Below are 23,002 nucleotides of genomic sequence, written 5' to 3' on the forward strand. Positions count from 1 at the left end.
TGTATTTTTTTGCCTATTTTTCTTTGCTCAGTGTTCAAAAAAGAAAGTAAAGTGCGTATAGATAAAATGCATATATAAATGCACATTTTAAAGCAATATTTATTGTGTAAACCAACTTTAAACACAATGTCAATTGTCATGCATTAAAAAAGAAACCTTTTATAGATTGACTAGCTGTGCCCAGCCACGCGTTGCTGTGGTGAAGTATGGTGGTATGGGAAATAAAGTATTGAAGAATTGGTGATAGTTAAGGTAAAGGGTAAAGGTTTTCCCCTGACATTAAGTCCATGATAAATGGGTTATATAGCTGTGTGGAAGGGCCTTGAGTCTACACTGTCATATAATCCAGTGAAAATCAGATAATCTGTATTTTATAGGCAGTGTCGAAGAGGTCTAAGTGAGGCCTAAGTCTGCCTGTCTCCTAGAATCATAGAATCATAGAATACTAGAGTTGGAAGAGACCACATGGGCCATCCAGTCCAACCCCCTGCTAAGAAGCAGGAAATCGCATTCAAAGCACCCCCGACAGATGGCCATCCAGCCTCTGCTTAAAAGCCTCCAAAGAAGGAGCCTCCACCACAGCCCCGGGGAGAGAGTTCCACTGTCGAACAGCTCTCACAGTGAGGAAGTTCTTCCTGATGTTCAAGTGGAATCTCCTTTCCTGTAGTTTGAAGCCATTGTTCCGTATCCTAGTCTGCAGGGCAGCAGAAAACAAGCTTGCTCCCTCCTCCCTTTGACTTCCCTTCACGTATTTGTACATGGCTATCATGTCTCCTCTCAGCCTTCTCTTCTGCAGGCTAAACATGCCCAGCTCTTTAAGCCGCTCCTCATAGGGCTTGTTCTCCAGACCTTTGATCATTTTAGTCGCCCTCCTCTGGACGCTTTCCAGCTTGTCAACATCTCCCTTCAACTGTGGTGCCCAAAATTGGACACAGTATTCCAGGTGTGGTCTGACCAAGGCAGAATAGAGGGGGAGCATGACTTCCCTGGATCTAGACGCTATTGCCCTATTGATGCAGGCCAGAATCCCATTGGCTTTTTTAGCAGCCGCATCACATTGTTGGCTCATGTTTAACTTGTTGTCCACAAGGACTCCAAGGTCTTTTTCGCACACACTGCTGTCAAGCCAGGCGTCCCCCATTCTGTATCTTTGATTTCCATTTTTTCTGCCGAAGTGAAGTATCTTGCATTTGTCCCTGTTGAACTTCATTTTGTTAGGTTCGGCCCATCTCTCTAATCTGTCAAGATCGTTTTGAGTTCTGCTCCTGTCTTCTGGAGTGTTAGCTATCCCTCCCAGTTTTGTGTCGTCTGCAAACTTGATGATCGTGCCTTCTAACCCTTCGTCTAAGTCGTTAATAAAGATGTTGAACAGAACCGGGCCCAGGACGGAGCCCTGCGGCACTCCACTTGTCACTTCTTTCCATGATGAAGACGACGCATTGGTGAGCACCCTTTGGGTTCATTCGCTTAGCCAATTACAGATCCACCTAACCGTAGTTTTGTCTAGCCCACATTTTACTAGTTTATTTGCCAGAAGGTCGTGGGGGACTTTGTCGAAGGCCTTACTGAAATCCAGGTAGGCTACATCCACAGCATTCCCTGTATCGACCCAACTCGTAACTCTATCGAAAAAAGAGATCAGATTAGTCTGGCATGACTTGTTTTTGGTAAATCCATGTTGACTATTAGCAATGACCGCATTTGTTTCTAAGTGTTCGCAGACCACTTCCTTAATGATCTTTTCCAGAATTTTGCCTGATATTGATGTGAGGCTGACCGGACGGTAATTGTTTGGGTCGTTCTTTTTTCCCTTCTTGAAGATAGGGACCACATTCACCCTCTTCCAATCTGCTGGGACTTCTCCCGTTCTCCAAGAACTCTCGAAGATAATTGCCAGTGGTTCTGAAATAACTTCCGCTAGTTCCTTCAGTACTCTTGGATGTAGCTGGTCTGGCCCTGGGGACTTGAATTCGTTTAGAGTGGCCAGGTGTTCCTGGACAACTTGTTTCCCTATTTGGGGTTGGATTTCCCCCAATCCTTCGTCCATTCCATGTTGCTGAGGTTGAAGATGGCTTTCTTTTTGTGAGAGGACCGAGGCAAGTCTTGGGCTGAGTGGGTTGCTAGGAGACCAAGTGGGCAGAGCTTAACCTTCTAACTGGCAGCAATTGGATAAAAACAATTATTCCTCTCCCTCTAATTAGGACTTTATTTTTCTTTTCTTTTTGTTGTATGAACGTAGAGGCATGGATGAGGAGTTGTGCTGCCAAGTTTAGTGTTTCTGGGATGTGTAGTTTTGTTGTTTTGTCCTAGGCCGAAATTTCATTACCTTTTTATATATATAGATGTGGACATGAGATGGTTCAAACTTAAGCAAATGAGCAAAGCTGACATGGTGTTGTGAATGCACCTTCGGAGACTGTGAATGATAGTGGTGGGATCAGGAGAGGAAGGAAGAACCCTCACGAGGAGGGCTTGTTGGAGGATTTGCTCAGGAAAAGGGTCAGGGAGACTGATGGGGAGTCTTCTGAGGAGGATTCATGTGGGGATCTTGAGGTGGAAATGGATGCTGGGGAACAGGTATTAACAGAGGAATTGGGCACGGACTGGGCACAGGCACCAGAGATGCTTGGGGATGAATCGGGGCCTATGGATGCTGCTGATGCTGGGGAAGCTTGGGTGTCTTCAGAAGCAGATCCCACTTGGTCTGCTTGGAGGAGTGAGAGTAGGTCCACAGGTGTGGATAGAGTTGGGCGTGGAACTCCAATGAAGAATTCGGGACGCCTGACCCAAGGGCGTTGGCTGTGTGGAGTTCTGATTCAGATTAAGAAGTTGGGATACCTGTTCCTGGGCATGAGTAGTTTGGATGCCCAGGGAGACCTGGATATATTGGGGTTGTTTGGCCACTATACTTTGCATGTGGCAAGGTGTTGCTGGGCGCCATTGGGTTTCCTGTGTGTGTGTTACTGAAGACTGGACTGGGACTTTGCAATGAATGTAAGTTTAATCCGGGTTATTCTGCAACGGAGGGCTGGAATTGTGTGGACTGCACTGTTATTACTATTTTGCATTAGCTGCTGTTCGCCCTCGTTGTGCCATTTCGTGTTCGCTCTCTGTGCCATTTCGTCTTGTGACCTTCTTGGATGACTTCAACCTCTCGGACCTTGGACCTTGGACTGGAACTTGACTCTTCGTTCTCAAACTGCGGTTTGGCGTCGTTCTCAATTCCGTGGCTGTCTGACTACTGCCTTCATTCCTGACGTGGATGCTGACTGCTTATCCTGACTTCGGACTGGCTTGATGACGTTTTCCCGCTCTGCCCCTTTAATTTCTGGCTTGGTGTTTGCTTCTGCAGCGGCTTGACGCTGCTAGCTTATCTCGACTTCGGACCGGCTTGACGACGTTTCCCTGCTCTGTGCCTTTAACTTCTGGTTTGGAGTGTGCTCCAGCAGCAGTTTGCTGTAGCTTGCCAGTGTCTCGCTCTCCCACTTATTTTGCTGCACGCGACTGAGAGTTCGCCAGAACGGTTTGGGCGTTTGTTTGTTTTTGAACTCCTTTTGAACCTTTAAGTTTTTAGAAGAGCTTGTGGGCTTCGATACTGCTTGCTTTAGCTTTTGCCTCCATTGCTTAGCCCATTTTGCTTAATAAAACTGAAAGTTAAGTGTTTTAAGACTTTTTGTGTTTGTTGAGCTATTTTTTGGAAAATTGTTTAAATAAACTCTGGTTTGCTCTCTAACTGGCATCTGACTTTTGACACATGGACTAAAAATAGATTGCTTTGTTTTTTCTTAGGTCAGAGATGGCATAAAACAGAGGTGGCAGTGGGGTCATTTTTCATAAGTATTCTGGTCACATACTGAGGACAGGGTTGGCTCTGGCCAAGCATACATTTTCCACATGCTTTGTTTCCCCTAAAGACAACCCCCTCCCAGTAATCTGTATGCAAGTAGGTAAACAATGATGATAACATATGAACAGAATCTCTAGTTTGACCACTCAGAAAGCAAATGGAATTATGGCTGCCACTTAGTGAGGTAGGTGACTTCCCCTGTAAGAAAAAAGCTTTTTTATTTATTATCCATCCTAATTTATGCATCTTAGACCAGGATATACAATCATAGAATCATTGAGTTGGAAGAGACCTTGTGGCCATCCAGCCCAACCCTCTGCCAAGAAGCAGGAAAATCGCATTCAAAAGAATTAAAAGAATCCAACACAAACTATTTTCAAATTTTCAATATTGCAGTGATATTTTACTTGATCAAGATTTAAACTGATCCAAGATTGTTATTCCAGATTTTTTAAAGTTAAATATATTCACATGGTTTTACAAGCTGTATGTGTAAGTTTGTGGTAGATACATTCTTTGGCCTAGATGGGGAATTATGAATGTTCTTAAAGAAAAGTAATGGGAATTTGGGAAGAGGGGGACCAATAGTCTGCTTGAGGTTACATTTACAGTGGAAATACAAATTTACATTGCTATGTAATAAGTTCCTTCTGAATCTGAAACCTTAGTTCAGGGGATAGGGAAACCTGTACATTTCACTTATATTATTAGCATTTTTCAAATGTTGGTAAATTCTAATTAAAAATTGCTATAAGATTGCAATCCAACTTATGTAGGAACAGAGTTAGTTTCTCCTTCTTCCAGTCTTTGGCAGAATTTATTTGGAAAATTTTGGTAAATTCTGATCAAAACGTAACTAATAAAATTCCCTGTTGCTACCTGTTTCCAATCACTGAGGATCTCTGAGCAATACAAACACAGCTTTTATTTTATGGGCTTGAATTAGATGTAAAAACATTTCCAACATGAATAAAAAGCAATATCCACAGTGTTATTTATACACAAAACTGATTGATGTATGTGACCAAATGCTAGTGCTCAGAGAGGAAAAAAGACATTTTAAGTCACCTTGCTTCATGGTAGTTGTTCACATTCTTTTACTTTAAAAAAACCTAACCATTTATGTTAACAGAGAAGTATCTTTCTTGTGTGTATATTACCACCATGTTAGATGTGGCAACTAGTTTGTTTGTTGTGTTATTGTTGTTTTTTATTACTCCACTTGGATTGAGTACTAAAGTGGCTATTGTCAGGTTTTCTTAACAAAAACCATTCAGAAGAGGGTTGTCTTTACCTTCCTCTGAGGGTGAGAGAGCAGCTTGCCAAATTCTCCCATGGACTTACATGGCCAAACAGAGTTTTGAATCCTGGTCTCCAAAATCATAATCAAACCATTAGATGACAATGGATTTCAACTAATTTGTACACTGAAAAAACACCTGAAAGCTATTGTTTGTCTTTTCTCTATATTCTATTAAATATATTGCTATTCAGTTGAGAAAAGAGGATGAATCCTAATTGAGCTAGCTGCTAAAAGATCATTTACAACCTAATTTTGCCCCTGGGAAATAAGTAGTTCCCACTGATCAACACCAAATCTCCATACTTGTGGAATATTACCTATCAAAGTGCTTACCTTTTATAAATACAAAATGATGGAAGAGTGATAATGGTTCTACCATGTTTGCTAATGATATCTTAAGTATGCATCAAATAGAGACACTAGTAGCAGATAACTTCACTGAAATTAAGTAAAAGATGCAGATGTGTTGGCCCAAGACTTAAAGACATGAATAAAAGATCTTCTGAATTTTTAGAGTGTTAAATTTTATAATTTTCTGTCTGGGAGCCAATGCAAACCATATATTTTATGGCTATATTTTAATCGACCTCCAACGTTTCTAACAATTTCTGATCGTTTCTATCGACTTGTAAAGTCCGAGGAGTTCCCAGCCCCCATCAGTGTGCTTCAATTGTAAGGGATTATGGGAATTGTAGTATTTGGGCCAAAACTTCCTGACCCGTGTTGTAAAGTAAGCCTGCATAACCTATGGCTCTCCAGGTGTCTGGGATTCCAACTCCCAGAAGTCCTAGCCAGCTTCTCCAATGTTCAAGAATTCTGGCAGCTGAAGTCCAACATCTGGAGGGTCACAGGTTGTGCAGGCCTGCTGTAAAGTATCAAAAAGGGGGAAACAAATTCCTGTTTACTTTTGTATTAAGGACTATTATATTTTTAAGATGTTCCTTCAAGTAAAACGCATGTAAGACTGTGAAGAGTTACTTGCTACCTTTGCAGGCAAATAACATAGTGAAGGGGAAATACAAAGATGGTAGATGAATGAAAGGTCTAAACTTCCTTGTGCAGTGCTAAACCTCCTGTGACCATAATATGATCTGGTGCAGCCTGTGGATGTTTTTGCCAGAAAATAGAGTCACCAGATATCATCATGCTTCTTTATTATATATAAGTGTCTTCTTTTCTTCCTTTATCCCCTGTGACAGACCCATCACCATGGTCACTAAGTATTGCACTAACATTAGGAAGGAAATATTTATAAGAAAAAAGAAAGTTAGGTTTATTCTTCTTTCCTTCCTTTCAACTACAGGTTGTGTATCCATTATCAGAGGCTCAGCAGGCTCCTAAAGCCCCATCACCCTCCCCACCTTATGTTGATTTATGTAGGTACCAATGACACCGCTAGGCATACTTTTCAAAAGATCACAAATGATTTTCGAGCTCTGGGAACAAAGCTAAAACTGTATAATGTACATGTGATCTTTTCATCCCTCCTCCCCGTTGTAGGATACGGCTCTACAAGGGCCGGAAAAATAGTACAGGTCAATAACTGGCTCAGAAAATGGTGCCAAGAGGAGCATTTTGGCTTCCTTGACCATGGTCTACTCTTCCAGGAGGATGGCCTATTCGCAAGTGATGGGGTGCATCTCACACAAGCAGGAAAACATCTTTTTGCGCACAGACTCACAAACCTCATCAGGCGCACTTTAAACTAGATCCACTGGAGGAGGGGAACAACAGCCTGGCGAACACTATATTACCCACGACCACAGGGAACCGCCAAAAGGTTAAACGGAGGGCTGCACAAACACAGCAAGGACCAAGTACAGAGAGCACAATAATCCCAAATAAACAGCTCAAGGGGAGGTCACAGGGGCTTACATGTCTTTACACCAACGCTCAGAGCATGGGAAATAAGCAAGACGAACTACAACTCTTAGCACAGCACCACACATACGATGTCATAGGCATCACTGAAACCTGGTGGGATGACTCCCATCACTGGAATGTAGCCATTGAGGGCTATAACCTCTTTCACAGAAACAGAACAAAAGGGAGAGGAGGGGGAGTAGCTTTATATGTCAAAAACAGTTACGTTGCAGAAGAAATGCAAGACTGTAATCCGGGAAACCAGCTTGAAAGCATCTGGATAAGAATCAAGGGAACCGGGACTCAAAAAGATCTTGTCGTGGGTGTCTACTACAGACCTCCGAGTCAGGATGAAGGACTTCATGAAGCCTTCTGTCAACAGCTGACCAAACAGGCACAAAGAAGAGATATAGTAGTCATGGGCGATTTCAATTATTCCGATATCTGCTGGAAAACAAACTCAGCCAAGAGTACAAAGTCCAACAAATTCCTCACTTGCCTTGCAGACAATTTTATGGTCCAGAAGGTAGAAGAGGCAACAAGAGGATCAGCAACTCTTGATCTAATCTTAACAAATGTGGAAGACCTGATCAATACAGTTGAAGTGGTTGGATCCTTAGGGGCAAGTGACCATGTGCTCCTGGAGTTTGCAATACAAAGGAATGCTGAAACTAAGACAAGTCAAACACGCATTCTCGACTTTAAGAGAGCTGACTTCCAAAAAATGAAGGAATTACTGAGCGGCATTCCATGGACGCCAATATTAAAAAACAAGGGAGTTAAGGATGGATGGGAGTTTTTCAAAAGTGAAATACTCAAGGCGCAAATGCAAACAGTGCCAACAAAGAAGAAAAATAAGACAAGTGCAAAGAAGCCAGAATGGATGTCCAAAGAACTTCTAACTGAGCTAAAGCTCAAAAGTGTCATGCACAAGAAGTGGAAAAGGGGAGAAATCACCAAAGAAGAATTCAAACGTATAGCCAACACCTGTAGGGAAAAGGTTCGCAAGGCTAAAGCACAAAATGAGCTCAGGCTGGCCAGGGACATAAAAAACAACAAAAAAGGCTTTTTTGCTTACGTTGGTAGAAAAAGGAAGAAAAAGGAGGCGATAGGGCCTCTGCAAGGAGAAGATGGGGTGATGGCGACAGGGGACAGGGAAAAGGCAGAACTGCTCAATGCCTTCTTTGCCTCGGTCTTCTCACAAAAAGAAAGCCATCTTCAACCTCAGCAACATGGAATGGACGAAGGATTGGGGGAAATCCAACCCCAAATAGGGAAACAAGCTGTCCAGGAACACCTGGCCTCTCTAAACGAATTCAAGTCCCCAGGGCCAGATCAGCTACATCCAAGAGTATTGAAGGAATTAGCGGAAGTTATTTCAGAACCACTAGCAATTATCTTCGAGAGTTCTTGGAGAACGGGAGAAGTCCCAACAGATTGGAGGAGGGCGAATGTGGTCCCTATCTTCAAGAAGGGAAAAAAGAACGGCCCAAACAATTACCGTCCGGTCAGCCTCACATCGATACCAGGCAAGATTCTGGAAAAGATCATCAAGTAAGTGGTCTGCAAACACTTAGAAACAAATGCGGTCATTGCTAATAGTCAACACGGATTTACCAAAAACAAGTCATGCCAGACTAATCTGATCTCTTTTTTCGATAGAGTTACGAGTTGGGTCGATACAGGGAATGCTATGGATGTAGCGTACCTGGATTTCAGTAAGGCCTTCGACAAAGTCCCCCACGACCTTCTGGCAAATAAACTAGTAAAATGTGGGCTAGACAAAACTACGGTTAGGTGGATCTGCAATTGGCTAAGCGAACGAACCCAAAGGGTGCTCACCAATGCATCATCTTCATCATGGAAAGAAGTCACGAGTGGAGTGCCGCAGGGCTCCGTCCTGGGCCTGGTTCTGTTCAACATCTTTATTAACGACTTAGATGAAGGGTTAGAAGGCACGATCATCAAGTTTGCAGATGACACAAAACTGGGAGGGATAGCCAACACTCCAGAAGACAGGAACAGAATTCAAAACGATCTTGACAGACTAGAGAGATGGGCCGAAACTAACAAAATGAAGTTCAACAGGGACAAATGCAAGATACTTCACTTCGGCAGAAAAAATGGAAATCAAAGATACAGAATGGGGGACGCCTGGCTTGACAGCAGTGTGTGCGAAAAAGACCTTGGAGTCCTCGTGGACAACAAGTTAAACATGAGCCAACAATGTGATGCAGCAGCTAAAAAAGCCAACGGGATTCTGGCCTGCATCAATAGGGGTATAGCGTCTAGATCCAGGGAAGTCATGCTCCCCCTCTATTCTGCCTTGGTCAGACCACACCTGGAATACTGTGTCCAATTCTGGGCACCACAGTTGAAAGGAGATGTTGACAAGCTGGAAAGCGTCCAGAGGAGGGCGACTAAAATGATTGAGGGTCTGGAGAACAAGCCCTATGAGGAGCGGCTTAAAGAGCTTGGCATGTTTAGCCTGCAGAAGAGAAGGCTGAGAGGAGACATGATAGCCATGTACAAATACGTGAAGGGAAGTCATAGGGAGGAGGGAGCAAGCTTGTTTTCTGCTGCCCTGCAGACTAGGACACGGAACAATGGCTTCAAACTACAGGAAAGGAGATTCCACCAGAACTTCCTCACTGTGAGGGCTGTTCGACAGTGGAACTCTCTCCCCCGGGCTGTGGTGGAGGCTCCTTCCTTGGAGGCTTTTAAACAGAGGCTGGATGGCCATCTGTCGGGGGTGCTTTGAATGCGATTTCCTGCTTCTTGGCAGGGGGTTGGACTGGATGGTCCATGAGGTCTCTTCCAACTCTACTATTCTATGATTCTATGATTCAGCAATCTGAAATAATCCAAAATTGTTTCTGAAGGATGGCTGAGATAGTGACATTTTTGCTTTCTAATGGGTCAGTTACAAATATTGTGAATAAGATTATGACTAAACATGAAATGCAGTGGTGTTTTATAATGTTTATATGATGCACAAATGAATTTCATGTTTAGTATAAACAAATATTGCAAGCATCCCCAAAACCTGAAACCTTAAGCACTTCTTGGTCCAAGCATTTCGGATAAAGGATACTATACCTGTACTATAAGTACAAAAATGACTTAACTAATTCTAAGCAATTCCTTTGTTAGTGTTACTGGCTTTTTAAACTATGGGAACAAATACAGTACTGAGTAAAAGCTATTGTCTGGATAATGTCCCCTCAATTTACTTAAAGGTGTATTTGAGGAGTGATTTATTACTTGAGAATAAAATTATGTTTAAAAATAAAAAGGGGGGGGGGATACAAAGTTTTAAAAAGCAACAGTAAAAAAGCAACTACTGCATTATATTGACCAGATGAGGAAGTGTACTGTCCAAAATGTTCAGTGTTACCCTTCATCTCCCAACCTCCAATGAAAGTTTAGCAAAATACAAACTTTTCAAGAAAACCCTGGGATTATAGTTTTGTCAGCCTTCACATTTTGCACAGTGATGAGGTTATCAATAATGCATCAACGAGCTTAGGAATCTTGTCTACAAGGGAAATCACAGCTGGCCTGGGTTTATTGTGAAACTTGTAGAATTGAGTAGAGAGGTCAACTCAGTGGGTTGTCACACAATCAAACACAGCTGGAAAAATGGGAAAGCAGGATGGGAAGGGGTGCCATTTCATTGGGAGCAACAGAACAAATAATTTGTAGATTCATTCTTTTGTCAGTAACATAGCCCTTCACAATGGGCATAGCTAATGTTGTTTATATTGACTTCTTGGCCTCTTCCAATGAAAATGTTTTGCTTTTTTTCCTGACAATTTTATTCACAAGCAAACAGCTTGTCTGCTAGGCTTAATGTACCTGGCTAGGGTGATAGCCAAGAGTTATACAGAAGGAAGAATAAGTGAGTGTGAGAATGCAAAGTTATCTCATGTTTCATTTTATTGATCTACATCTGGTGTCATTCAATTAAAAGAAAAGTGATGGATAGGCAACATAGATTCCCACTTTGCTCATCAGCCACTCCAGATAAAGCAGTTTTAAAATGATGAGTACAGGGAGGGGATGACACAGGAAGACAGATCAAAGATACTATGTGATCTGAATTAGAAATTAAAGATATTAAAAAACAATCCTGAAGATATCTGCTGAGATTGCATTACTCTTTGTCTTGCCAGTGCTCATCAACAATATAAGCAAACACAGTGTGGTCAATGAAGTTTAATTAAACAGGATACCTGTTTAGACAAGAGCCTCTGGCTAGAATATGTCTCTGTGTGTGTGTGTGTGTGTATACACATACCTTCAAACTGACTGTTGACTTATGGTGACCCCATGAAAATTTCATCGGGTATGTTTTGGCAGGGAAAATTCAGTGATAATTTTGCCAATTCCTTTTCCTGAAATACAGCCAGATTTTCATTGGCGGTCTCCTGTTTAAGGGCTAACCAGACTGACCTTGTTTAGCTTCCAAGATCAGATAGGATCTGATGTATATATATGTGTGTGTATGTGTGTGTGTGTGTGTATCTCCTTTATTTACTCCCTACAGTAAGTATGGGGAGTAAATAGAGGATTTAAACTTTAAAAATAATCTAAAAAGAAAATTAGCTGACTGAAATGTCTTTGATTTCAATAAGGCTATTCTGCTTTATGTCATGTTTAGTTTTGGCCCAGTAACAATGTACCTGTTTGTAGATATGCTTTTCAGTTGCCACCGGTGGCGCAGTGGGTTAAACCCTTGTGTCAGCAGGACTGCTGACTGACAGGTCGGCAGTCCAAATCTGGGGAGAGCTGGTGAGCTCCCTTTGTCAGCTCCAGCTCCCCATATGGGGACATGAGAGAAGCTTCCCACAAGATGATAAAAATATCAAAACATCCGGGCATCCCCTAGGCAACGTCCTTGCAGACAGCCAATTCTCTCACACCAGAAGTGACTTGCACTTTCTCAAGTCACTTCTGACATGAAAAAGTTGCTGTTCAGATACTATTTTTCCCATTTTGATTATTGCTTTTTTTCAAGCTAATAAAGATATTTAAAAATAGCTTGAATTTCTAGAGATATCAACCTGATTTCTTCATTTTCCATGCAGAGAAACAGTATTTTCTAGCTCCCATGTGATTGGGGCAATACTTTTGCTCAGAATTTTAGTCTGGTCTTTAAATGAACTATCCAATGTGTGGAGCCTATTTTGTCGATAATATTCAACCCTTGAATAGGTCCTTTAAAATTCAGACAGACCCCTTTCTGACTCAGGTGCCACCAGCCACCCCTGCATAGAACTTATATGTAGAAAAGGATAAATAGGATTGTGGTTTTGCTTCAACAGTGTAGTTGCACATGGTACATGTCCAATCCTACAATATCTGCATACTTTCTCCGGGTGCTGGCAGAGGAATGCTTTTGAGAGTTGGACAAACAAGCTTATTTCTGGTCTGTGTCACTTTCTGTTTCATAGTTCAATTCCACTTTTCAAATTGGTTCACTCATAAATCTGTTGATTTAGGGACCCAGAAACAAATCATTAAAAGAAAGAATCCATGAGAGACATCAAAGATTTGAAGTGTAGTTTGAGGATGCTGTTATTGAAATGATTCTCAACATTGACAGTCTTTCACCAGACTCTGAGTATGAAGCACTATACAAATATGGCAATAGTCTATTAGTAGTCCCAACTACATTAGAGAGTAGACTATGCATTCATGGCAAAACCCCTAATAGGTCAACTGTATAATCTCTCATATGAATAAATGAATATCAATGATCCTAGTTCAGAGTCAGTGTGTAACAACTGGCCATGAAAACCCATTGTGTGTCCTTGGGCAAATCACACTAACCCAGTCTCAGAGGAAGTCAAAGGCCAAGAAAACTAAGTGATAGATTTGCTGAAGGGTCAGAAATAATTTGCAAACATGCAACAACAGTGACCTTAGAGGTGGAGATTAGAAGCCAAAGTAAAAAAGCTAGGTGAGGGCCAGCTATATGATGGAAGAGTTTGGAAAGGTGCAGAAAAAGAGTATTAAATACTCTATGTTCTACCGGTAACTAAAAATAGAAATTAACATGTTTGGGCAACAGAATATAGAATACATTTTATTTCATTTCAATTTGTAAAATCTTAATGTAATTTGATGTTTAATAGGCTTTTCCTTAATCCCTCCATATTATCAAACATTTTCGCTTATCCAACGCTTTTATTTTTCAGTGATTGGTTTGGGGAGGGGCGCCAAAATTCTGTTTGCCTACACTTGAAAAATACCTAGGGCTGGCTCTGTGTGTGAGTGTGAGTGTGTGTGTGAGTGTGTGTGTGTGTGTGTGGGGGGGGGGGGGTAATAGCCATTTTGGTTTCTCAATCCTTGTCGGTGGGAGAACTGAAGGTCAATACTTCCAAATCTCAGTTAAGATTTTAGGATTGGATCAGAATCAATCTGGACTGAAGCAGAGTTGGACCCAAATTGCTGGCCTGCACTTTAATTCAAATTTTGGAGAAGGGAGAAAACTTGACTTATTCTAAATTAAACAGTTCCTTTACCAATATGTGTATAGTTTGCTGTTCTGTGATCATATATTAAGAGCATAGACTTGAAGAAGATCAGTAAAAATGCGATGGGAATTCCTGCAATGACCTAACATTTTATCTGTGGAATTCACTTACATTTCTTAGACATAGTAGGAGCTGTTTGTATATGTTGAAAGTGTTACAGATTTGTTTTCTTGAGTTATTCTGTAATAAAAAGCAGAAAGTAAACTCACACAAACATTATTCAAACAAAGCCAAGATAACACTAGTAAACCTCCTTAAAAGGGATTTATGAATGATGAAAAGCTCTGTGAAAATACCCAAACAATTGTGGTTCTTTTATTACTAACTGAACAGAATGTGTCAAATCTTTGGTCAAACTCCTGTTTTCTTGATTTTAACCATTTATCTTTGTTGAAATAATTTTCTCCTTCAATTCTCTACTTAAATTAGCCCTTCCCAAGCTGATCACAATTAGATAGGTATTATTATTGTTATTGTTATATGTATTTATAACCCACTTTATCTCCCCAAAGGGGACTCAAAGTGACTTGACATAAAATATACAAATAAACAAAAATTAAAACAGAATTAAACACAAACAGCAGTAAAAAAAATTCAGATAAAATTCATCAAAACATATTCAAAGTTAAAAACCACAACACCCCCTGACTAGATCTTAAATACCTTCATCTTTAAATTAATAAAAAAGGTTTTAGCCAGAAAGACAGCAGGGAGGGGCCATTCTGGCTTCCCTGGGCAGGGAGGTCCAGAGTCATGGGTCAGCCACCGAGAAGACCTGCTCTCTCGTTCTCACCAACCAAGTTTGAGATGGAGGTGGGACTGAGAGAAAGGTCTCTCCTGAAGATCTCAGGGCCTGGAAAGGTTCGTACAAGGGAGTGCAGTCAGCCAAATAGCCTGGAACTGAACCATCTAGGGCTTTAAAGTTCATAACCATTACTTTGAATTGTGCCCAGAAACAGACTTGTAGCCAGTTAAGCTCCTGCAACAGAAGGTTGTCTGCTCCCTGTAGCCAGTTCCAGTGAGCAACCTGGCTGCAGCTCTTTGAACCATCTGAAGTTTCTGAGCAGTCTTTAGAGACAGCCCCACATAGAGTGTATTACAGTAATCCAGACGGGATGTAACTAGTAGGCTAGAGCAAATTTTTCGTTATTTCGTTAAATTCATTAAAAATTCGTTTCGTAAGCACTTTTGAATTGATATTGAACCATCTGCTCACTGCCCTTACAAATATTACGAATTTGAATAATAAAAGTACCTTTTTTCGTTTGTTTCTGATGTCTTCGGATGAAGCTGTAGCCCCTCTGAGAGGAGAAGCCATGTTGGCATGCCTCTCAGCCAATCAGAGCGGAAGAGGGAGGGAGGGAGAGGCATGGCCATCGATCTGCTAGCATTTAAAAAAAAATGTTGCTTCAAAAATCCCCAAAAATCAGTGGATGGGTCAAACATTATGAAACTTGATAGGCAAAGAGTACTTAATTTTTGCTTCCATTCTGGCAAATTTCATCATAATAGCTTTCATAATGCAGGAGAACGAAGCCTCTGAATATTGACCATTAATGAAGCAATTCGCCATAACGAGAGAGAAAACTCCATTTCCCAGAAGCCTTAGCAAGCCAATCAAAGTGGAAGGAAGAAGGACAGGGAGGCGTGGCCATCGATCTGCTAACATTTTAAAAAAATGTTGCTTCAGAAATCCCCAAAAATCAGTGGATGGGTCAAACATTATGAAACTTGATAGGCTAAGAGTACTTAATTTTTGCTTCCATTCTGGCAAATTTCATCATAATAGCTTTCAAAATGCAGGAGAACGAAGCCTCTGAATATTGACCATTTATAAAAGCATTGGGCTGAAGCAAACGTTTCCCCAATAGTACTATGCCCACTTGCAAACTACAATTCCCAGGTGTTCCAGGCCCTCTCTCCTCTTAACATTCCCCACCCCCTTTTGTCCTCACTTAGAATCATAGCGTCATTGAACAGTAGAGTTGGAAGAGACCTCGTGGGTCATCCAGCCCAACCCCTTCTGCCAGGCAGGAAGACACCATCCAATCCCTCCCAACAGATGGCCATCCAGCCTCTGCTTAAAAGCCTCCAAAGAAGAAACCTCCACCACAGCCCGGGGAGAGAGTTCCACAGCTGAACAGCTCACAGTGAGGAAGTTCTTCCTAATGTTCAGGTGAAATCTCCTTTCCTGTAGTTTAAAGCCATTGTTCAGTGTCCTAGTCTGCAGGGCAGCAGAAAACAAGCTTGCTCCCTCCTCTCTATGACTTCCCCTCACATATTATACATCATGTCTCCTCTCAGCCTTCTTTTCTGCAGGCTAAACATGCCCAGTTCTTCAAGCCACTCCTCATAGGGCTTATTCTCCAGACCCTAGATCATTTTAGTTGCCCTCCTCTGACCATCTTGACCAAACTTTCATACAGTATGTGAATTCTTGGAAGGTATGAGAAGTTTAGAGAGAAGGAGGGAGGAAGAGGTTTGAATTTTGGACTCCAATTGTGGCTTGATTCCCCACTCTGCCACCCACTTGGGCAAGTCACACACTCTCAGCCCAGAAAAGCCAATGAAACAGGAAATAGCACTTTCAAACCAGGAACTAATTTCCTTATTCAGAGGCTGATGGCCATCTGTCAGGAAGGATTTGATGGTGTACTATGATTTCTGTTCCTGGGTGATAAATGTCATTTCCTAATTGGTTCTGTCATAGAAACATGGCAAAATCTATGACACTGCCTGAACTTTGTGCAAGCGACATGGATGGAACATATTATGGTTTGGTCCACCAATTTAACAAAGTTTCAGCCACAAAAACAAAGTTTCTGAAGTAGAACAATGACTTTCACAGTAAAGACAACCCAATGAAACAGGAAATAAGACTTTCAAACCAGGAACAGATTTCTGCAATTATTAAAAAATGGTTTATTATAAAAGCTATGAAAATTCGCCAAAAATCAGAGGATAAGGGAAACGTTCCAAATTTTGGTGAGCTATCAGTGTTAAATGTTTTCTACCACTGTACCAAGTTTGAAGAAGATCACTCAAAAAATGAGGGCGGGAGAGTCCTGTAAAATCTCCCCTCGTGCTGTTTTTTTTGGCCACTGCGCATGCGCGTCCGCCATTAACGAATTAATTTAGAAAATAACGAATTTTCATTAATTTTGAATTTTTGGGGGGCAAAATTCGGAAATGACATCAGAAACGAAACGCTGGCGCCCCCTACTTTTGAAACGAGTTTAGAATCAATTTTTTCATGGATCGCTCAAGCCTAGTAACTAAAGCATATGCCACCATGTCCAGATCTGGCTTCTCAAGCAATGGGTGCAGTTGGTGTACAAGTTTTAATTGTACAAAGGCCTTTCTGGCTACCGCAGATACCTGGGCCTCCAAGTTTAACACTGAGTCCAGAAGGACCCCCAAAATGTGGACCTCTCTCTTCAGGGGGAGTGTGACCCCATCAGCATAGGCTGGATTCTGATTCCCTGGTCTGCCTTCAGACTGACCAGGAGTACCTCTGTCTTGCCTGGATTAAGTTTCAATTTGTTTACCCTCATCCAGTCCATCTACCAAGTGTGTAACTCTAGAGGAATCGGTTTTTTTGGCCTGCTAGAATTGCAATGAATAGCCTCGCTGCTTCAAAGCCTAGCTGCTTGCTATCTAGCGGAATCATTGGTTGGTCAGCTTCAATAGTACAGAATAGTATCACTGCTTCAAAGCCTGGCCACCTTCTACCAAGGTTAATCCTTTGTTGGTCTGGTTGAATTACACTAAATAGCCTTGCAGCTTCAATGCCTGGCTGTGTTATAGCTAGGTGAATCCTTGTTTGGTGCGCTGGAGTAGCACCCTCAATCAAAGAGCCACTTTGAAGCCTGGCTACTTCCTTTGTAGGAGAATCATTATTTGGCCAGCTTGAATTGCACTGAATAGTCTTGCTGCTTGCAAGTCTGACTACTTTCTACCTTGTGGAATCCTTGGTTGCCCAGGTTGAATAGTAATTAATAGTCTTGGTGCAGCAAGTATGAATGCTGCAATTGGTCACCTTGATTAGCATTTAATGGCCTTGCAGCTTCAAAGTCTGGATACTTCCTGCCTGGGGGAATCCTTTGTTGGGAGGTGTTAGCTGGCCCTGACTGTTTCCTGTCTGGAATTTCCTGTTTTCAGAGTGTTGTTCTTTATTTACTGTCCTGATTTTAGATATTATATTGTTCTGTATTATTATACCACAGTAAATATTATATATTATATTTATAATCTTATATCATCTTCTTAGAACTGGATTATATGAGGCCCCTTCTACACAGCTGTATAAAATCCAGACTGAACTGGGTTTTATGGCAGTGTGGACTCAAGATAATCCAGTTGAAAGTGGATACTGTGGATTATGTGCCTTGGCATTCTGAGTTATATAGCTGTTTGGGAGGGACTTGAGTCTACACTGCCATATAATCCAGTTCAATCAAATAATCTGTATTTTATAAGCAGTGTGGATGAGGCCTAAGTGCACTCTGCCTGTGCCCTGGGTGGCATTTTGGCTGAGGGAATTGCTAGGATACGAAGTTGGCAGGGCCTAAAGGGGGCGGCGCCTACTGTTGTGAGCTGTTTCTAAAGGGGTAAAACAGCTCTTTCTCGTAGTCTAATTTGGGCTTTATTTTTCTAGGTTTTTTATTTGAAAGACATAGACTGGATGACTATGTTTTTGTGGCCAAATTGGTGTGATTTGGTTGAGTGGTTTTGCTGTTTACTCCATAGTAAAACAGCACATTACATTTATATATATATACTAGCTGTGCCCAGCCGCACATTGCTATGGCATTGTCTGGTGGTGTTGGTGAGAACTTGTTGAGGTAGTGGTGGTATTGAATGTCTGTTGTATGGTTGTCTTTATGTTTAGTATGCATTTGGTTGTTTGTGTACTGTGAAAGTGGTGAGGGTAGAGGGGGGTCTATGTCCCTGTGTAGTATTGTATAGTATTTCTACGTTGTCCATGTGTTGTGAATGCTTGGGTTGTGTCCTGCTGTATAGTAGAAAGGGTTGGGCTGGATGGCCCTTAGGGGTCTCTCCAAACTCTTGGATTCTATGCTTCTATTATCATCATCATCATCATCTTCATCATCATCATTATTATGTAGAGGCTGGATGGCCATCTGTCAGGAGTGCTTGGATTGTGTCCTCCTGCATGGAAGAAGGAAGTTGATCTGGATAATCCTTAGGGATCACTCCAAACCTTAGGATTGTATGATGATGTTGTTGTTATTATTGTTGTTATTATTAGTATTAGTATGAGAGGCTGGGTGGCCATCTGTTGGGAGTGCTTGGATTGTGTCCTGCATGGCAGAATTGGGTTGGATTGGATGGTCTTTAGGAGTGTCTCCTAACTGTCTGATTGTATGATTCGATATGTATTATTATTGTGCAGATCTTCAATGGCCATCTGTCAGGAGTGGTTGGATTGTGTCCTCCTGCATGATATAAGGAAGTTGAACTGGATGATCCTTAGGGGTAACTGCTAACCTTAGGATTTTATGATATTCTTATTCTTATTCTTATTGAGAGGCTGGCTGGCCATCTGTTGGGAGTGCTTGGATTGTATCATCCAATGGCAGAGTTGGGTTGGACTGGATGGCCTTTAGGGGTCTCTTTTAACTGTCTGATTGTATGATTCGATTTGTATTATTACTGTGCAGATCTTCAATGGCCATCTGTCAGGAGTGCTTGGTTTGTGTCGTCCTGCATGGTAGAAGGAAGTTGAACTGAATGATCCTTAGGGGTGTCTCCTAACCTTATGATTGTTTATTTCCCATGCTCTGGGCATTAGTTTAAAAACATCTAAACCTGTGGGACATTCCCTTTAGCTGTTTATTTGAGATTATTGTCCCCTTGCTGCTTGGTACTTGTTGTGTTTGTATTAGTATTAGTATGTGTGGTGAACTGTATGTAGAGTTTTCTCCAAATATAATAACTCTAAATCAGTGACACTTTAAATAGGAAGTAGTTCATTATGGCTTGCATTTCAATAAAAACCATATCTTCTCTTCACACAATTTGTATTTAATAATATTTATTTTGATTGGATTATATTCCAACCAACATAAAAACAATTATTTTGCACAAAACCATAAAATCACAACATATGCAGAAGTCCATTTCTAAAGCACCCTTTGCGAGGCATTCACTTAACTTCTCTTTACAGCCCTCCAAAGGTCTATGATTGAAGAAAGGCCATCAAGTGTGTAGCTAGGCTCTCTTTTCTTGTAATTTTAATCCATCGAATTCTACTTTCTATAGTAACAAAAAGAAATTAATTCCACTCAGTACATGAGAGTCTATAGAATATTTAAAAATATTACCTTGCAATCCTACCCAACTTCCCCAGCCACTCCTAGTAGGGCCTGGTTTCTATATCATCACCCTTTTTTGACACATCCCAGGTTCTCAATATCCTTCTTTCAAAATGTGGTCCTTGAAAATATGGTGTAACCAAAATAACACCACAGAGAACACCAACTATCTGCAAAGTGAAAAAAAGAATGTGGTTCCTTCCATTTTTATCAGTGTATAGAAGCAGAGTACAGTGTTCCCACTTTTTGCGGGGGTTAGGTTCCAGGCCGGCCCGCGAAAAGTGAAAAACCATGAAATAGCGGCACTCTATTTATTTCAATAAATATTGCCGCCCTCCCTCTCTCCCTCCTCCTTTTCCTCTTTTAATGTACTGTACTGTCTTCCTTGTTGTTCCTGAGGCAATGAGGCACAGGCAGGGCATATTGGTGCTGCCTGCAGGCGGCTGAGGAGGAAGCACGGGCCAGGTCACGTGTCTCACGTGGGTCCTTTTGTGCCTGCGAGGGGAGGGCGGGCCGGATGGGAAAATCCTCGAAACAGTGAATCCGTGGAACGCAAACCACGAATTAGTGAGGGAGGACTGTATATCATTTGCCAGTAACAAAAGTAGCACCATACTAAGTCTAAAAAGGACTCAGAAGCATAGGGCTAAATATAAGTGTCATTATTTGGTAGAATGAAACTATTAAATTCAGTGGAAATTAGATAAGCAAATCCTCAGTGATTCAATGTGTGTACTTTAGTTGGACCTAAAAACTAAAAATGCAATCAATGTGTATTGGTTTTTACTGGTATTACATGTTTTACCCCTTTCAGTGATGCAAAGACTGGTACAAGATGTCACAAAAGTGTTTACAAGTTTCACTGTCTCTGCAGAAGTGTTAAGTGTCACATTTATGACATCACTGTGAGATAAGTTACAATAGCAAAGTTGGGATATCTGGCAACTGGACACTGTAGTTACAGTTTGGACAATGGATTACTTTGTTAAAATCTGAAAACAGATACCAAAGTTGAATAAGTGAAAGTAGTAGTTAAAATTTAACCCTAAGATGTGGGGTTATAGATCAAGAAGAAATATCACTCCTTAAGATCAGCTGCTAGATTTAGACATACCATTAGACAAAGTGAGGCAACTCCTTCAGATAGAATATTCTGGCAGCCAGGAACAGAAAAAATTCTGTACAATCCACTCAGACTACCTTGCAAATCCTCTGTCCCAGATACAGTGGAATATACTTTTCTATTTGCCAGGGCTGAAGTAAAGTTTGGTGGCCAGACTTAACTAGCCTCTGCTTGTGGAAGAGGGGACATTTTGTCTTTCTCTGTAGGCAGCAAAGTGTCATGGGTATGGTCCCTGGTTAATGACGATCTCAGGCCATGAAATGTTATGGTCAAAATCTGAGAGACCCCATGTAGCATCACAGGAAGTGGGCTTTTGTGATGTTACAAGGATAGTGTTATATAAGGGTAGCCACTGATGATATCATTAATTGAGCATTAAGAAAGGCTGCATACATTACACTATTGAAATAAAAAATTCGAAGGACTAATAACTGATACAATCTATTTGCAGATATTTCAAAGCAGTTCTGTTACCCTGAGATTACTCCCCTTGTCCTGGAAAGGGCAGATTCTGAAATCTGAAGCCTTGTCTTGGATCAGTCTTGCATCAGATGGATTAGAATAATACTTAATGAAGATCAGCCTTATCACCTCAAACTAACACGCATTTCTTTCTTCTTTATTATAAAAAAGTTCTATTAATACAGAAAACTCTGCATATATGGTTATATTATAATGAAAGAAGTGAATCAAGAGTTGAAACATTCTGGTTTTCTTAAGTATTACTGCTGTCATGCTGGTAAGTAGGAAAACAAATAGGCTCAGGAGTGCTGGAAAAACACCCAAACAGTGCTGCTGTGGGCAAAGGAAGCATGGCAAGTAAACACAGCTGAAAAGGAGGAAAAGACTATTTACTTTTGATTATTTATGATTAGCATTCAAGGTACAGTCAATGCTGCTTTTTTCTCATGAAGGGAACAGTACCTGTACATTTCTAGGCATGGCATATGAATGTGTGTAGTAATGCATGTTATATTTGTGTACTTTTCAGCTACTGTCCTAGCCTTGTCCCTGGTTTATAAATTTTGTAATTGATTTTGACTAACTCTGTGATAGATCTACATTTGAATTCACTCTCAGTTAATCTAGTTGGTAATGGGCAACTTAACAAACATAGGGCATTCCTTTGGCAGAAACAAGCAACCTAGTACAGGTGCAACATTAGTGGTAGAGATACACAGAATCTGTATCCATATTTTTTTCCTTCCATTTTAGGAAGGTGGGATTTAGATCTAGGAAGCAGCACAGAGAAGTTTTAAGAACTCTTCATGGTTTTAAGAGCTCTTTTGCCTGTCTGTGACTTTAAAAAAATAAAAATAAAAATTCAGATAACCAATCCAGACTGCTAATTTCACATTTCTTTTGTTCCCATTTGGGACATTGTATAGTAGGTGAGTGTGTTTGATAATTCTAAACTGTCAAATTTATGAGTACAATATTTTTTATACTGAATACACAATTATACAAGAGATGTTTCCAATACTGATAGGGACAAAATTCGGAAGTAATTGCTTTGTGTCAACTCAGAAAAGGAATTTTAGCATTTATTCTGTGGATGGCTTTACATTTGTTCAAACAAAATATTTAAGGATTAAAGGAACATTCTACAAACTATAATATTAAAATGTCATGAGTATACAATGAAATTTGACATCACAATCAAACCTTGAATGCTGTTTTAGGTCCGAAATGACGTCCATATTTGATATGCGAAAAGATTAAGGCTTGAAATTAGAAAGACTAAGATGTGAAATGATGTATAAAATCGAACTGGCAATATTGTTTTGCAAAGCACTAGGTCTCCAGTGTATTGCATGTAATTAACATGCAGCATACATGTATGGTGCTCTACCACCATCTAGTTTAAACCATCTAGTACAACATCATCTTCCTATTTTAAGACCTTGTATTGTCATGAAAAAGCCTGTGTGATGTAGTGGTCTGAGTGTTGAACTAGGATGCTGGAAGACCGGGTTTTAAATCTTT

At 40.9% G+C, this 23,002-nt stretch overlaps 2 long non-coding RNA genes across 21 annotated transcripts in view; one reads left to right on the forward strand and one right to left on the reverse strand.

Moving 5' to 3' along the window:
- LOC103278377 (uncharacterized) overlaps window positions 1-23,002 on the forward strand; it is a 526,052-nt gene that overhangs the window by 187,912 nt on the left and 315,138 nt on the right. For 15 of the 20 annotated variants that reach the window (XR_010004170.1, XR_010004173.1, XR_010004174.1 and 12 more), the window contains exon 1: window positions 1,853-21,899. The exons of the other annotated variants lie outside the window; for them this stretch is intronic. This is a non-coding gene — a long non-coding RNA (uncharacterized LOC103278377). Of the gene's footprint in view, window positions 1-1,852; window positions 21,900-23,002 lie in introns of those variants that run through there. 20 annotated transcript variants of the gene reach the window in all.
- The window catches only part of LOC134297433 (uncharacterized), a 51,225-nt gene that overhangs the window by 22,216 nt on the left and 6,007 nt on the right, over window positions 1-23,002 (reverse strand). The window contains exons 2-3 of the long non-coding RNA XR_010004192.1: window positions 14,811-14,939; window positions 13,667-13,735 (exon numbers count right to left, since the gene is read on the reverse strand). This is a non-coding gene — a long non-coding RNA (uncharacterized LOC134297433). The remainder of the gene's footprint in view (window positions 1-13,666; window positions 13,736-14,810; window positions 14,940-23,002) is intronic.

This window comes from Anolis carolinensis, chromosome 3, assembly GCF_035594765.1.
Source record: "Anolis carolinensis isolate JA03-04 chromosome 3, rAnoCar3.1.pri, whole genome shotgun sequence".
In the NCBI taxonomy this organism is placed as follows: domain Eukaryota; kingdom Metazoa; phylum Chordata; class Lepidosauria; order Squamata; family Dactyloidae; genus Anolis; species Anolis carolinensis.